General features: G+C 36.1%; 1 long non-coding RNA gene across 1 annotated transcript in view; it reads left to right on the forward strand.

Annotated features, from left to right (window-relative positions):
* The window catches only part of LOC143905501 (uncharacterized), a 69567-nt gene that overhangs the window by 36414 nt on the left and 16434 nt on the right, over positions 1–16719 (forward strand). The gene's annotated exons all lie outside the window — the stretch shown is intronic.

Below are 16719 nucleotides of genomic sequence, written 5' to 3' on the forward strand. Positions count from 1 at the left end.
AGGCAAGGAAAGGGATTTGCGAACGGCAAGGTTTCCGGAATCCCATAGGAACTTGGCAACCTAACAGAGACGGGGCGAGGAAGAGAAAGAAATCAGGAGAGAGGGATAGAGTCACGGGATTGCAAAGAGAAAAGACCAACGAGGAGATGGCAAACCGTTTCTATAAGGGCTAAAGGATACACGATGTTTCCACGACGGTATTATCGACGACCGCTAAACTCCCACGTTTTATCCCTGTAGAGTCCTGCAAAGTTAATGATTTAAAACCGCCTCCCGTGTCGACAGGATTCATTTTTCTGGGATTGGAGAGAAGTGATAAATATGCTTAAACGATGAGTTTCTTAGCGGCTGAAAAATATTTATGACGAGAAGCGCGTTTTATCATTTATGTGAAGACAAATAATATGTGGACTTTCGTCGTGTGCATAGAATTGTTAGAAATAGTTGAAAATAAATGCTTGTATATGTATATATTATTACATTATTGAATATAATTTATATTAGTAAAAAATAATTTGTAAAGATGTCAAATTACACAAAAGTTGCTAATATAATTAGCAACTATAGTAGGGGAAAGATTACATTTTCTTTGCTGAGATGCAGAGTAAAAACATACTCAGGAATATTATTTCAGAAATAATACAAGAGCTTTAAGAGCTAATATATAGTAGATTATTTTGTACTCCACGCAATACCTACACAGCAATCAAATAAACTACCTCAAATTTTACTTAATTTTGCTTAGTATTGCTCGATATAATATTAATTTGATGATAATTATTTACAAAATGAATTTGAATTACAAAGTTAGAATCCGTGTCATAAAACTTTTCGTAAATAAACTAAATTTTTTTAGTAAAATATCAGTATAGCAACATATGTTTCTTACTATATTGTGTTACTTAATTTTTTTTGTTTAAAATATATTGATAATTTTCTTCGTAATTCCGACGACCGATAGTAAATTAAGTTACGGAATTTCACGAGAAACTAAATGCAAAGAATTCCCTTAAGATACGATTTATTTGTCAGATTTTCCTACCGGGAAACGGAAAACACACGACTGTGTAGCGAGAGTCTCATAATTTAGACTACTTTTCGTATGCGGAATTGAGCGTGTCGAAGGGATTGAATCATTCAATCGCGACACTCGCCACTCTTATGTGAAAGTATCTCGTATGAGAGTTCCGCTTTTCTCGCGGCGATTCATATGTAATTTGCAATTCAGAAGATTTCTATATTTGCGCGCGGATTCGCCGGAGACCTGTGCTAGGTAGCGAAGCCTTGGTGTCTGTCTTTTGCCAAGCTCACGTCGCAACTTCGGGGACAAACGGGATGTGTACGGGTCGCGTCGCCAAAGGAACTTCTTATTCGCGCGAGGAGAAGTGCCGTCGACGGAGCCGATTTTCTTGCCCGCTAGGGAAATCCGATACGAAGTCTATCCATGTATATTTGAGGACCTGCGGCGTTATACTCGGCGCTCGGCAGTGCATGTTGCTCGCAAAGCGGACAGAACTCTCTCGACCTATTTACAGCTATTCGACTTGCCGTCAGTCTGCCCAAGATTTTGATCGGTCTACGTTATGATGCATGAGTATATAAATTTTGTGGAACAAGATGCACAGTTTGTAGTTAGTTTATGTACTTTGAGTACGTTGATCTGGATGAAGTTTAAATTTTCATATGTCTTAAAGGACACAATTATAGTATAATAATATGACTTATTTAAATCGGATCAATATTTTGGGAACTTTATATCTTTTTGCTAGAAGTGAAACTACATATTTAGAATTCTAATATGGTATTACATTTTTATGTAATGTGTAGATATTACGTTTTAAAAATCTGAATTAGTGAATAGTACTGTGAATCAGTGACTATTTATTGATTCATATTTAGAGAGTATATATTAGTATGAATAACGCGTTTTTCTGTTACCTAATTTAAGACTTTCATAAACTGATAAGTTTGAGGATTTATTGCGAATCATCAAATTTGTATAAAAAGCATATCAAATTTTTATAAATGATTATTATTTACATGAATATATTTTGCTTTAACATTTCAAAAGATATCAATTTAATTATATAAAAATATTTTTTTTTATTGGTTTTCACAAGATCATTCTTGTCATGCCTAAAGAATTAATTTGTCTGCTGCACTCGACAAAAGACATTTTTCGGTAAAATCTTATCGTTAAATATTCTTCTACTAGCATATCCGCCGAGAAACGTTGCTTAATTAAAAATGTTATCTATTATGATCAGGTAGATAAGATGTAAGATCCGTCCAGTAAGAACCCCTTATGTCATTTGTCAAATGTTGTAGGAGTTCGCGGGAGATTACCAAATGAAACTAATTAAGAAGATAACGGGAAGATTGTATCTCGCGTTTCCCATTACACATCGTGCTGATGAATTACGTCTTTCTTCGAAACGGCTGTGTGCATTCGTTACACCCTGCCATTTTTTTAGAAGGCTGGACGGAGTAATATTTAATCCTGTCTTATCTTCTACCTATTTCAAATCTATTTTTTAGTCTACTGTTATCTCATCTCCATATTTTTACGTTGTTACATATAGTTGAGCATAAATTACTCGATTTTTTCTTTTTTTTTTTTTAATAAATTAAGGTATTAATTTCCGTCTTAATATAACATCTTGATTTAATAATTCTCTCCCAAGACAAGCTTTATTTATTATTAAATTTAATTAAATTATTAAGACTATTTTAAATAATCTGCAAAATAGATATTAATAATTTAATTTACTTCCATTTTGCATTATTGCAGAAGAGATTTAGTTCAGTTTTTTTAATAAAATGATAATTTTACATTGTAATAAAGATAGTGTCAAAATTTTAATAATATTAATTTTAGCATTTTCTTTATTAGCTTTAAGTTAACTGTGTTAACTTTATTTTAAATTAATGTACATAAAATGTTAAATATATATGTATAAATATTATTATTGGAATGTGATATACTATATACTATGGTGCAAGTAAAATAAAAATATTATTTTTTGTTTTTTCAATGCACTTTGCTTTACAGCGAACTTTAATTAGACTAATTATCTATTACAAATGGTACACAAAGATTGTTAATTACCATCAGTCACATTTGGACAATATTTATTTACGCGTCAAAACCTTAATTAAGCTCACGTTAAGGCGAGGTCTAACCGGAAACGTCGTTGAAGTCACATGCACCCTCGAAGTTCCCCGTGAGAAACCACCCCCGATAGTTCTACGCGCGTCGCGTGCAGCAACAGCAAACCCGCGCCAAACTTTCCACCGTGCGGTGTGGCTGTTTACACGAATCCGATTTAATCGAATTCGCCTAATTCGGCGACGCGTCCTCGAAATTCCAAGTCGATCCTGACGAAGCCGGCTGCAACGAAGACCTGTAGTCTCTCCGACTCTCCGTGTCGCTCGGTCCATTGCCGCAGTTTGCCGAACAACGAAGATTGGCTGGTTCGAGCAAATTTGGCAGGGGTCAAATTTGCATGTTGTGGACTTAGGTCCGAGAGATGCATAGAGAGATAGAGAGCAGGAGAAAGAGAGAAAGATAAAGAAAGAGAGAAAGGGAGAATGAGATGAAAGATTATATGACAAGGGTCGGAGAGGGGAGCAAGAAGCGAGCCGGGGGACCAGGGCGAAAGGGCATGTTTAACTAAACTATAGCGGTAACGGTGGAATAGTTCGAGCCCATAGCTTACCACCGAAGGTGTACGGTACTTTAGGCAAGAGATTGGAGAGATGAGGACGAGGCGCCAGGCGTGGAGCTGTAGAGAGGAGACCGAAGAGAGGTGGGATATCGGTGGGGAGAGGAGAGCTAGTACCAGTTAAGGGAGACTATAATGGGAAACTTCCCTGAGACCTTTGCTACAGTAGCAGCAGCCAAGTCTCGTCGTTTCGCACGCGGTAGGTGCGCTTTCCACTTTGCACCAGACTCCTCGCGCAAGCACGGAGTTGCATGTCATACTGCGGTCGTGTTTCCGGAGGTATATATGCTAGGTACACCAAGCTGTCGTTCGGAGCGTACGTGTGCGCTCGCACACAGTTAGGTGCTGGGAAAGAGACTTGACTCCGCTTCCGATAAACTTGAGACTTTATTAATTCATTAGTTTCTCGCTTCTTATTAATACTAAGTCAAAAGGAGGCGAGTGAAATTTGAAAATATAATTGATGCTTACATATAAAGCTTTGTCAACAAAATTTAATTGGCGACACTTTTCCAATTAGATAACTCGAACAAAATTGGGAAATATTACTGCGGACGTACGCTGAAAACACTTGCAAATGCTGATGTTGATTCCATAATATATACAAACACATCCATAATATATTATAAATAAATATCTTAATAATTATCTTTAATCTGAGAAATGTTAAAAACCGACTCTCTATTTCTTTTTGTTTAAAAAGAATTGTATTTCATGGCTTACAAATTAATTAGTTTATTTTATAAATTAAACTAATGTAATAATTAAAATAATTATTTACAATTATCTTTAATCTTTTAGATTAAAGAGTAGACCAAAGAGTAGAACAAGTAATACAAACAGTATATTGATAAATAATTATTAAAAGTTATTAACTTATTCAAAAGATAATGCATTATTATATTTACATCATTATGTATATGTTGAAGAAAAATAGAAAAATTTATCTTTACATACAATTTCTACGGGCATTTAAAAATAGCTGTTTGTTAATTAATTGATCGATTCTTTTTGTACATGATGTAATTGAGAACGATACATTAATAATGTCTTACATGAAATGGAAATTAATGAAATTTCTCGGAGTATTTTTTATAATGAATACAATATAATTGTTATATGTTACAAGCAAAGTGTTCCTTTGATATGCAAAATATCGGCGAGTCCTCTTCTCAATTCAATAATGTCGCATTTCAAACTTCCATTAAGCACTTATAAATAATGTTTTTATCGGTTTGCTTGATATGCAAATTAGATGCTATTTCGAGAAGGTTTTCTGAGTTTTATCCCGAGTCTATTTTACACATTAACGGAGAAAAGTACGACTTTAATATTTACCACTCCTCTGAAAAATCTTTTAATTGTTTTGACTAATTGCTAGTTGAATGTGAGCAAATACATTTGTTTAATTGTTATTAACTGGCTTTATTTATGATTTGAGAAGCGAATTAAAAACGATGATGGGAATAACATAGAAGCTTTCGGTACACGATATAAACTTTTCTCACCAGTATGACGAAATAACACATTAGTAATGAAGAAAAAACTACTTTGCTGTGTAATTAAATTAGCTACTACGAAGAAAAGTTGTCTAATATTTTGCTCAATTCAATTTATATGAAACGTAATCAGGAACGTAAAGTCAAATAGTCCAAAATCACAAACGAAGCACAAGACCATGTGAGTTAATCACTGTACGCATACATGGCAAGCAATGCATCTCTGCCAAAATACAAACACCATAGTTTGCCATGATTTGCTCGATGTCGATACTGCGATCGTAAACAAACGACAATTTCCATTAGTACCAAATGACGAACACCTCCGTCGTGATCGTAAATAATCGTCGAAATCGCGATTGTCTTAACTCGTTCATGTCTGAGGACGTGTTGTAGCTGACGTGCGACAAACATTGTGTAATCGGAGCTAAAGAGAGAACGAGGAATTATAGAGATACGATGATAAAAAATAATAAAAAATGGAATAACAAATATAGAAAACATAATAATTTTGTTGTCAAAAGAACCTCAATGCTTAACATTTTATTCTCTTACCATTGTGTGTACAAATTAATTTATATAAAGTTTCTACATATATTTCTTATACATCAAATAATCGTGTGGTTCAAAATATGTTTATTTTTTTCGTATTGAACGGAAATGTAGCGATCCTTATTCTTGAAAAGAATAAAGGTTCTTATTGTTAGAGAATAAGAAAACAGGAGCGCGTCGCGCGATTGAAGCTTCAGGAATAAACCAATGATCAATTATCTACTGTTTCGCAGTATATCCCGGCAATCACTGGGAAGACATATCGCATTATACGATGGCTGTTAAATTGGGGGATATCCGCAGTACCCGTAATTTCCGCCTTTAGGAGGTCGATGCGCCGTACAGCGCAGAGAGCTCCGTCCAATCCGTCCCGATACCGCCCATAACCATATCCCCCCGACTGGGATACCGCGATACTTCCTAGACGACCTAGACAGATCAATTTGTACGTCTCCTAGATCCCGGATCATAGATGAGCGTGTAATTGGGTGGCCCAGATCCGAAGTATACAACCGCGTACAGGAGGGGGAAGGGGGCAAGCGCAAGGGATATAGGAAGTACGGATAGGGCACGCTTCATCGATATCAATGACGTTAACTGAGCCATGCTTCCCTCCTGATAGGTCGCCGCATAATTACCCAAACCCTACGTTTAGCTTAATAATCGCATCATCGTTCGATAAACATGTTATTATTGGAAGAACGCGGATATGTGGCGTGCGCGGAGAAGCGCGAGAGACTATACGCGTTCGCATATTTGCGCAAATTGACGGCGTCAACCTCTCTGTGGATGACGTTTTGATCCCGGCATCGTAAAGCTGCTATGCTAATGTGACTGCCGTGTCAATCTGAAATCATCAACGAATCGATCGTAGACGATACCTTTTATTAATCTGCGTCGCGCGCCGGCGATAACCGTTTTTCTTTTTTATTCTACTGCAATGCGACTCAATTTTCAGCGTGCATTATACTTTGCACCTTTTGCACATCAGAACATTTTCAATCGGAGTACAGTTATCCATTATTTGTCCCCGTCTTGGAATAATCCTGGAACATTATAATATGCATACACCGTACTTTTTTATATTTAATATCTTTGAATATTCTCTCTAACGTTGCTTTAACTCAAGTTTGTTTAAACAAAAAGAAATAGCGTCACGGTAACATTTGTATTGGAAAGAATTCTCTTTCTTATAAAAATATGTATCCATTTTTACATAAGAACAATTCTTTACTATTTAATACTTCAAATAACAATAACATTTAATGAATACAAAGTTGTAATTTCTATAAATATCCAATACGGGATATTTTTATTTAAAATAATATATTTTGTTGATCGTATTCTTTTTCTTTTGTTATCATGTCTTTGATTATTTAAAATACTTAAAGGGTTATACGCTCAACTGAACATTAATGGATAATTTAAAAAAGAATTATGAAGAATGTAACAGCCTCTGTTATATCGATAGAACGAAAACATTTTCGGTATGGATAGGGTAATAAATGATGACAAGAGTGGCTTTTTTCTTGTCCGTTATAGCATAAAACAAGCACAATGTTATCTCTTGGAAAGGTTCGTCGCGGTAAACGCCGGTTTTCTTTTCGACTGATTTCGTTCGTGGAAATCGCTATAGAAACGTGACGGCGTTGCGGATAACGCGATAACGAGCGGATAATCTTCCACGGTGAGCTGACTAAACAGCGATTACACCCTTAACTTCTCGCTTTTCTCGTACTCAAGAATTCGCGCCGCGAAGTTTAATGGCGATAAGTGGCGGTGCTTAGGCGCCTGACGATCCACTTTCCGCGCCGACCATCCGTATTACCGATATTATTCATCGAATAGGATTTCCACGGTGAGCCTTAGTCATTCATACGAATAATTCATCAAATTGGAATCAAGCATCTACGCGAAAGCGTAGGATTATACTCCAAGATTTCCATAGGGAGATAATAGAATATTCATTGCTTTTCTAAGAAAATGCGGTTCTTATATGAAAATTTATACAACTTATTCTTTCTCTCTGCAAGCAGCTTATGTATATGTATATAAAACATAATAACTAAATCTTTATATTAATATTATATATTTAATTAACATCGGTTAGATATATATAAATGATAACTGTATTAAGAAAAATGACACAAAGTTTGAATATTTCAATGTCTTGAATTTTAGAAAGAGACAGAATTTTTCTGAGACTTAAAAAATATTTTAAGGAAATCAATTTTTCTATGATATTAAAAATGTTATGTCAAAACGAAGAAATATTAATGATTTATAAAAATTTTTTGAAAAAAATTTAAGCAAATACAAATTTTCTATTTCTTGGATAAAATAGAATAATTATGCTATTTTCCTTTTTTCCATCTATTCATGTTTTTCGTTTTACATAGTTCTGTGTGTTTACAAAGGTATAAGAACATTTATAATAGATCATGAACAATTTGATTATATATAATGTGATAATTAATTTAAATAGGTAAATGTTTCATTATTCAATATCGATTTGTGTGGAAATAATATATACCTAATGATTACATTTGTATAAATGCTATAATAAGTTCCGGTAAACTAGTCATTATGCTATTTACTTTGTGTACTCAACTAATGTACTGATAAACTTGTAATAGCTCGTCCGGTTAAAATTTCTATTTCAAAATATATTTATTTTAAATACAGTTTAAGTACATACAAATGTGTCGATGTGCTAAAATATGGGCAATCTTTTCTCCCCTATACCGGAGTATCGCATGTAATATTCTCAAATGCTTATTTAATGGCGGACAGGACTCCATTACCTGCGTTTATGCTCCATATTGCAAATTTATGGCATAATTAAGGCCAGCAAAAATCATTAAGGTTACTTTTCAAGATCCAACTTGAATCACTAAAATATTGAACGTTTTTTATAAATAACAAAAATGCATATCTGCAATGCTCTCTTTTTTATAAACTAATTACTATTTAGTTGTAATTACAAAATCGCAAAATCTAAAACATACTCAATTCTTTTTATATTACTTTTTACTTAACTGTATTAAGCTGGATAGCATCAGTTAGTGCTTGTATTCTTCTTCTTTATCGTTAACATTGTTGAGCTTTGAATATTTCTTGTTCTTACCGCTCGATAAACTTGTGCCGGGTATTAAGACCAAGGTAGATTCGAATTTTGCATTCTGCATTTATGTCGCAACCGCGATTGTGGTTGCATGTAAAGTCGACGTAGAGAAAAAGAACGTCGAGCTTCGTTACGTTGCGACATTGCCGGGGGGTAAGACACCGCGCTCTTTTCTCGCATGACCAGTAGGGAAATGTTCCGTTTCATATCATTATGCATATTTATTGCCAGCTTGCGAAACAGCCGCCACCGGGCCCGTGTCGTGGCTCGTGGGCCACGGTAAATAACGGTCTTCGAGCCGCACCGGCGTATACGTACATATGCGCGACCGTCCCAGTTTTAGCCGCGTTGCGGGAATAACAAATAAATACATCGGCGAAAAGTAGCTGCGGCTAAGTTACGCCGCTCGCCCAGCCATAAATAACGAAAGTTGCCGCGTTTATGGGCGCATACTTGTGCGGAATAACGCGGACCTTCATGCACCAGAGCGGGTGCACGCGCCGCGCTCGTTCGACCGCGCGGCATCGCAGCGTGGTGCATCGTTTTTATGTGAATCGCACGTGATGTTTACTTTTACTCGCCCTTTTGCCATGATTCCGCAATGTTGAAGGCACACCGGTGATTGTTGCTGCCGCTGGACTTTCACGCGTTTCTCGTATAAACGGCGAGATATACATTCAGAAGTGGCTTGAAGGAAAACTCGATAACTCGCGCGAAATATAACTAAGCGAGGTAAAGAAAGAAAGTATAGAGACACGCGGTAAAATATCCAATCAATCTATCGGTTCTATTATCTTTTTGAATAAGTAACTTTTATCTCATGGGGGCTCTATAGTTCATTTTATATTTTCATAATTTATTTCATTGTTCTAAAGATATACTCTCTTAGAATTCTATTGTATTCATTATCAGAATGTTAAAGATCTGAAAAGAAGAATTGACTGGCTGCAAAAGCGAGCTTAGTAAATGTTAAATTAAATATTTGCGAAATGTAACATTATTTCCAGCTAGCCGACCGCGGCGCAATTTAACTTGCGGAAAATGAACGAAATGGAAGTTACAGTGGTTTAACATAGAATTATGCAAGCGTAGATATTGCCTTCTTTCGCGCTCCCAAAAGGGTACGATTGAAGTATAGGTCTTTGACAAATGCCAAGGTACGCATAATGTAAGAAATATTGCTGTTGTTTTCAACGTAGCAAAAAAAAAGGTAATTGTTTAGATGGGGGGGACCACCTTGGATGACCTTGATATTTTAGTATGTTGTCAAGGTCCACCCTCCTGTAGCGCGTAAAGCGCGCCACGAACTTATATGGCACCTTGTTTTGCGTGGAAAGTGTATGCGTGAACTATTTCGATGTATTAATTAGTCATTTATGCCATCCAATACTCAAAATAGCTGCTATATTTTCGAAACATTTTTTGTTAATAACTTTTTAACGAATAACGAGCGCGGGCTAAAACCTTCTGAAGGTCACTCAGGAGGGTGACCTTGACAACATACTAAAATATCAAGGTCATCCTAGGTGGTCCCCTATCTAAACAATTACCAAAAAGAATTGTTTTATCGCTTCTACTGTTCGTGGTAGCATCCGTTATAAGCGTTTTTTGGTATATGTCCGAACATATAGCGGTACAGCAACGTGCGCGCCTGGCATGTGATGTGCATAATGGGTAACATAGGCTAAAATGCATATTCATACGCAGGTCATATTCATGTAAATGCCAATGCGCCACGCATTACGAGAAGCGTGTATTACACGGCTAAGTCAAAGAGTGCGTGGAAAAATGGATTGTCTCTCGACAAACGCGCGCAATCTATTTGAAATTTGTATCAAAAATTTCTCTCGTTTGTGGTATACGCATAATCGACAAAGATTTTCACGTTGCATTTATCATTACTTTCCTTCCTATGAATCTCACATTGTACAAGGTTACACCCTTAATGACTACAATGCTACGTTAAATTTGTTACAAAGGGATGGTTCGCGAAACATAACTTTCTGATTAATCGTATTTACAAATATCGGCAATTCTCTTTCTCCGATATAGGATAAGATACATTTGATAAATATTTAAGAGATTCAATTAAATTGCCAATCGATTGACCGAAGTAGGACAAGCGGACATGGACGATGCTAAAATGTATTATATTTGTATATTACAAGAGATATAAGTTTCTTACGGATCTAAAATGAGACGTACGTATAATGCAATCATGTAACCGCGTGTTTCAAGTCAAAGCCTTTTGCGCAGATAATATAAATTATAACTTATAATTATGAAAGTTTTGCAATTAATTTGAAACAAACTCGCTTCTAGGATAACTATGATGGCACAAAGAATTGCACAGCTCGAACTGATGCCGCGGAGTTTCAGGTAGATCCGCGTGCACCGGTAATTTCTTCGATTGCACGCAACGTGGCAAGAAACGCAAGAGACGTAAATTTTCTAAGTGTTCATTTTACCGGGAGGTAAAACATTCTCCGCTTGCGCGTAAGTAAATACAAACAAACTGCGCGGACAGGCGCGGGGGAAGCGGGCGCAGCGAAGCCCTGGAAGTTCGACCTGTACAACTCTTCTTACCGAACCAATATACTGCTGCGGCCGACTAAATGAAGGAACTTAAGTGAAAAGTTTGTCCGTAACCTACGAAAATACTGCAGTGCCTACGTATTGAAAACACGAGCGAAATACCTTAAGGAAGTTGCGGACGGGGCAACGGGATATGGAACGTTACGAACAGACATCGCTTGTCTTTCTGCCGGTCTTTCGACGCGCGAAGGCGCCGCCGCGCCGCGCCGCGAGGAAATTTACATCTTCGCCACTCGGAATACGAAACGATCCTTCACGTTGAAGATTTTGGAATTCAGTCGCGTTACACAGTTTCTGTAAAGGGCGGGACCTTTTAGCATTCCGCCAACGAATTTCGTTCGCGCGCGCGCTGATAATCACGGAATGTTTTTTTAACATTTTTTGTAAGATTTATGCACGACCGACCATACCCAATAGCAGCCTCATGATACCTATTTGCGGAAATCTTGTAAAAAAATGTTAGAAAGGTAATATATATTAACACGTAAATTGAGTTTCAATGGATTTTCCAAATATTAGAAGAATTTTAAATCGGTCAAATCTGACTCGTTCTCTTTTATTGTTCCTGATAGAAAGTGCAATTTTGTACTCCGAATAGATTCCAGCGTATACGCTGTAAATATGTATTCCAAGTTAATTTTGTGTTGCACGCATATCATACGAGAAGATTAATTTTCTTGTCTCTTGGGGAGGACCGAACCGAGGCTGCCCTTCCAATTACGTAAATTGCGCGTGCGCTTGGTGCTCATCGAAATTATGTATGATCCATGTGTGTAATATAACTGGCATGTATGTACGTTTTCACCCATGTCAGATTTCGCTGTTTTCTTCCAGTTTGGCAGACACGCTATTTGGGCATTAAGCGTGTGTAGGTGAACACGTGGTTTGCCGCCAGATGTGCACCTCGTTGCCTCACACCTGGATACAGGCTGTAAAATCCCACATTACAGAGATTTAGTAGTATTAGTGAGACGTATGACTATATATAGTGTAACATTGGTTATCCAATAATGTTGTCACACTTGCGGCTGTTTCAGCCGCTGCATCCGTCGTGTCGATATTTTTAACCGCAGCGAATAAATCATAAAGAATCAACTGTAACGCCTATACCTAAAAAACAAAACTTTGAAGCTTTAAATAAAATATTAACTAATATTACAGTAACAATTTATTGTATCAATTTGGGTGGAATGCAGCACGAATACATTATTGACTATTATGTTTATTTCTGTTTGAAGTTACAATTTTAAACAAGAATTTGTTAATTTATTTTATGTCGATAATATTTAATAAGCTTTTTTACTTGATTAAAAAATTATAGTACTGTTTAAAGTCTTAACAATTAACCAGATTTTTAATCGTGTTCTAAATAACAATTGACACATTAGTTGTATTAAGAATGTTATGTTATTTATAATAGTACACATGTGTGTGTGTAATATTGTCATTTTTTAAATGTAATTATAAAATCTTGTTTTTTATGATAATACATAAGTTTCATGAGCAATTAATTCTTTTTCACGCGTAAAATGAAATCAACCTCGCGCGCAATGAGAAGGAAACAGAAATTAAACGGAGTATCGATAAATCAAGTTCTTCCTCTATCTGTAACCGCAGAGGCAGTAACGAGGGTGCAGTCGCCGCGTAATAGTTTATAGATAGACTAGTCGTTGTGTATTTTCCTCTTGTTCCGTGAAGTGTATAGCTTACGATAAGACTTCGCAGCCGGGTCTCTGTAACGCGCAGAGCCAGATTCACGGTTTACTTTGGAATTGCAGGCCGAGAGAGACGCACCTAACGCAAGCTAATTTAACTGGCAAGAGCATTGCAGTTAGGTATTGGTTGCAATTTATTGTTTGCCATTTAAAAAGAACAAGACATTTTTTCAGAAGCTTCCTTTCTCTAGGATACGTGTATAATTGTTTAAATATTTTGATTTGTAAAGATGATCATGAATTGTAGGTAGTTGTGAACAAAAATAAGAACGTTCCGAAAATAAAATTAATTGTAATAAAAAATAAAACTTAATTTTACACATTATTTTTGCACACATGACACGCCGATAATGCACTGTTTCTTAGAAAAAGAAAATATGTTAAATTATTGGTATAAGACATTTGTGTAGACGTAATATTTATCTTCTATTGCACATTTCTAAAACGCAGAATAAAATTTAGAAAAATTTTATTTACTCTTCCATCGGCATCTGTTTATCTCATCACACGTGGCGTAGTATAGAAACCACTAAATGCGGGACAAATGTGAATTGTCGAACGCGTTTTCCCGACATGCTCGCGATCTAAACGGGATAAATGCGCGGTTCTCCCGAGGAGAGCATTGAGCGTCGTGCTCGCTGGTGGCAATGTGACTTTACGGAGAATCGCAACCTGGAAACGAGTGTAAACGTCGTGGCGGGCTAATATCGCGTAAAGCGTTGTCCGTAGAACACACGGGCATCGGGGGAGTTAGGCTGCGGGGTGTAGCTGCAATTCAGAGGCGCGGAATGCCGCGATTATTGCGCTCGCGTCCACACATATAGCTATACGCGGACACAGTTACTTCTCTCCCGCGCGTTTCTCCTTTTTTCTCTCGATATAAATCAACTCCGGCGCTACCGTAAACTTTATTTGAAAGTACCGAGAGAAGATTTAAAGCCGTAGACAAAAATAATCTCGAGAAAGAGGAAGAAGGAAAGCGGATGGTAAAGTGGCGTCACGGGTGCCAGGGTGAGGCGAACTATGGCAGGAAGACGGACGAAAGAAGGACAGAAGGTGCGGCAGAGGGAAAGAATGAGAGTTTTCCCACGTAGATGGGATACGAAGTAAAGTCGATAAGATGTATTGGACCGTGAACAACATTGGTTGCGGGGCTAACACTTCTTTACGTTCGCACGGGGCGAGGTGGAGAGGACAGGGGTGAAAATTGCCATACCTACTGTTGCCATTGTCCGCCTTATCCACTAAGGTATTTCTTCGTAAATGAAATCGAAAAATTACAATTGCGCACTTAAACGCAAACGATAGCTGATGCATTTCGCTTATATGTAATATCCGTTCAGCTGGAAGAAAATTTGAGAAAATACGCAGGCAATAATAAAAATACAAAAAGCTTAAGTTAGCTACCGTATATTAGTTCGTATTATATTTTGAAATATTTATTAAATTTATTTTTTTCTCTCTTTTTTTCATTTTATAAAATTGAAACAAAATCCGTGTTTTTTATCTTATTCAAATATTATTTCGCGTTTATTTATTTTAACAAATAGAAAACTTAGTTTCAATAAATGGATAAATTAAAAATTTTGTACAATAAAAATGAGTATTATGCTTTTGTCTGAAAATTGCTAAGAAAAATAAATTGCGAATAAACTAAATTTATTATCCACTAGATGCGTATAAGAAAATCACATAAAATGATCGATACTATTTAATATTATGGTATTTCTTTGTAAAGAAATATATCATTATGTTATATTTCGAGTTTGTCGTATTGATTAGTACATGATGCGTTGCGTACTTAAGCATACTTTGCAATCTTTAGGATAAATAACTCGAATAGCTTAAGTTCCACGTGGCGGTGAAATGCTTGCCTTCGTGATATCGTGTGCCTTTGTCCCTTCAACAAAAACAGCGGGAAGTTTCGCTGAAGCGGTATAAGTTGTCAATCTTGAGGCGACCTGCGATATTTGCATAAAGAAACTTTTATACGGGGAGAAAGGGATACGGAAGAGACTACGACCAATTTTCCGCAGCGTAACAGCACCCTTCGCTTTAGTATCCTTCGATTTCGACGAGTGTTTTCAAAATGTCTAACAAATGCGCGCATAAATTTTGTGTATATTGGAAGCTTGAAACCTGTCAATATTGTGTGCAATGAATTATGCACTTACGAAGCTTTAATACTCACGGTATGCCAAATGTATATCGATGGACAATGTTTTTTCAATTTTTTTTGGGAACGTCAGCTTTAATGCAATTTCGTAGTTCAGTATTTCGTTTTATTAAAAAGTATTACACATATATGATGAGACGCTTCAGCAAATTAACAATCAGATTCTTTTTTAAAAATATTTAATGTTATAATGTAATATAAGTTAAGAATTAACAATATGATATTCTAATAATTATATATTCCTCAAAAATTAAAAATTGTTTTGTATTGAATTATTTACAGAAACTAGTTTTGCAAATGTAAGTTAACCATTATTATTTTTAATTTTGTTTTTAGCACCTAACAGTTGGCTAAAAGATTTAGAATGATGTTCTTTCAAAATTGGAGATTTTATCTTACTTTCTTGTTTAAATAATTATACGCGGATATATATTCCATCGATATATTGTACAATTTAAGTTATCATATTTAGATTGCTTTCAATAATATATATGTAAATAGGGTAAAATATGTTAAAATTCCACGCGAGTTTATGTAGTTCAGTAGAAATTGCTGCTACGCATCGTTGCATGCTTATAGAATTTTAGGACCTTACACCCCTGCGACATGACGCATACTGTACATGCACAAGAGAGTCGTTTTATTGCGCATATGGGATGGTTTAACTAAATTACTTTCTGCGTAACCGCTGAAGCGGTATGACATAGCCGCATAGTTCACGGATCAAAGGTTACTGCCGAACATTCCCAGCCTTTCATGTGCCACGTTGTAACTTTTCGTTAGACAAGCCAATTTTCCAGCTATCAGGATAATCGTTAATTTTGGTTTTCGTTGCAGTTTATACTGTTAACATTCGATCGATTGTAATCTTCATAGATGTTTGAAGCCACTTTACGTGGTAAAGGATTTTATTACGCGACGCGGTTAAATTTAATGAATGTTCTATCATTTCCTAATTCTCCTTTTAGAATTTGCACGTTACGAGTAAAGCACTTTCGGTAAAATTTTTCTTATCAATAAAAGTTTAGATAGTGATATTACTCGTACATGCACACACACATAGTGCATCTATTTCATGTTACCGAAATTCTGGGCAATCTTACACTATAGATAGTTGCAATTTAGAAGTTTCAACGCGATGGATCTATAATCGGTTTTGCTTTGAAACTATAAAGGTCGGGCGTTATATTAAATTAACGATGACTGCACCAAGGGGTGCGGTTGTAATCCGTTGCATCAAAAAGTCACGAGACTATTGGCGGACCAATAGAAAAACTCAATATGCATACTAATAACGTCGAACTACGATGTTCCTGTAATGGTAGTTCAACTC

This window comes from Temnothorax americanus, unplaced genomic scaffold (assembly GCF_048541705.1).
Source record: "Temnothorax americanus isolate GAGA-0224 unplaced genomic scaffold, ASM4854170v1 Scaffold62, whole genome shotgun sequence".
NCBI lineage: Eukaryota > Metazoa > Arthropoda > Insecta > Hymenoptera > Formicidae > Temnothorax > Temnothorax americanus.